Source organism: Phytophthora parasitica (assembly GCF_000247585.1).
Source record: "Phytophthora parasitica INRA-310 unplaced genomic scaffold supercont2.19, whole genome shotgun sequence".
NCBI lineage: Eukaryota > Oomycota > Peronosporomycetes > Peronosporales > Peronosporaceae > Phytophthora > Phytophthora nicotianae.
Window position 1 is genome coordinate 399,971 of NW_008649005.1, and position 1,860 is coordinate 401,830.

Here is a 1,860-nt window from a genome sequence, read left to right on the forward strand (position 1 = left end):
ATTGGAATAAAAATATACACACCCAAGTAGGTATTGTGCTTGGCGTTGGGGTTACTATTCCTAGTATAACAAGAAAAATACGAACTTTTATCATTCTCCGGCGAGGGAAGCGAGGCGGCAACAATCATTCATTCTAAACAGAATCAACGCTGAGCGAAGCGAGGCGGGTTACACTTCATCTCGGCCAAAACCTGCATAAATAGCTACGCTTGGCTTTGTTCTGGAAGCTCATGATATACTCTCTGGCGTCGGTGCATCTTCTGCGCCTGCTTCGCAGCCGCAGCATCTGCTTACTGTTTCAGTGTTGTTTGCTAACAGCAATTCGAACTGCCCTGCGGAGCGGAACAATGTTAGTGACGAGGAAACGAGGAGATAGAACACTTGAGCAGTAGGAGTCCGATTGGAAAGTGATTCATTCATCTGTGCTTGCACGTACTACTCAGTATAGTACGGGGAGGAGAGTGCACGGACAGTAAAACCCCTTTGTAACCTCTGACTGATGGCCAACAAGCCGCTTCATCCCATCAATCGACAGTCTAGAGATCTTGAGTTCGTAGTTCAAGGAGAGTCCTCCAGATTCCTCATATTCACGAATGGTGCCCGAGTTCAAAATGAATGTGTACATCCATTATTTCTGCAGGTCACAAATGCTTTGTTTCATATAGAGTATTAGTTCTAACCTGCTCAAAAACATGCTATGTACCAGTAAACACCCTGATGTTAGGTACATGTGCTCCACGCATCAATGTACAGTCATTAGTCATGAGAACACGGTAAATGTAAGGCATTCCCCATTCGCAGACACAGCCAGCGATTGAACTGTGGTGATTGACGGCATCCCCGGGTACACCAAATATCGGATAAAACACGAATGTTACACGAAAGTTGCGATTAATTCTAACAGGTACTTAATTGAAATCTTCTCCGGATGGGTCAACCTTCGCAGATAATATAAATATCAAACAGGTTACTGTATAAAACAAGCCAATAAATTGAGAACGAGGATGTATCTATATCGTGTTGAGACTACGTATTAATAATCAAAGGATTACAGCGTCGTTACAATCCCGGGTAGGACTCTGGGTATAAAATCCAGAGAACTCGAATAGTATAAATTCTCACCACCTGCAGAGGAATCGACAATATTCAAGTGTGTAAATAGTTTCGACGTAGAATGTATCAAACACTTCTTACTTAACGTTGCAGAGAACTGAAGATGCATCGTTGATGACAGCATTGCAACAGATTGAACAGATTTATCTGTCATCGGGACTTCAATCGGTTCAATTGTGGGGGAGGTGAAGAATCAACAGGACTAAAGTGACAAGCTGAACGACGAACAGCTATCATCGGCTCTGTAAAAACTGCAAGTGCTGTAAAATACGCACTAGTTGTCAGGTATTAATCTACCTGGTTGACAGATGAGGGGGGTTTGTTATGTACGATCTGCTGGTACAAGCTGACAAGCTTCTAGACGTTGCCTGGACGCATTTAAGAGTGTCGTCGAGGTTACGCAGATTGACGATAGTGCAGCGTGCACTTCGCGGATGCGCACATAGAGAAGGAAGCTCATAACTTCACTGAAGGGATCCCGAAAAAACAATCCTCATGAAGTTGCATTTGAATATCTAATTTATGATTAATTCACAAGCCATATCGACCGTAATCGCAGATTTAGGTGTATTCACAACTCCCATACGTATTTCCTGAGCCATGTTTCTTGTGGATACCATAAAGTATCCGGTGTTGGCTGTGCGAGTATTGTGGTGTAGCGATTTCTAAGTAATCGCTGAAGTGGCTACATTCAAGTTGCTCAAGCCACGAACGCTCGGTCATGCGACAAGTGGTGACTACGGTGCA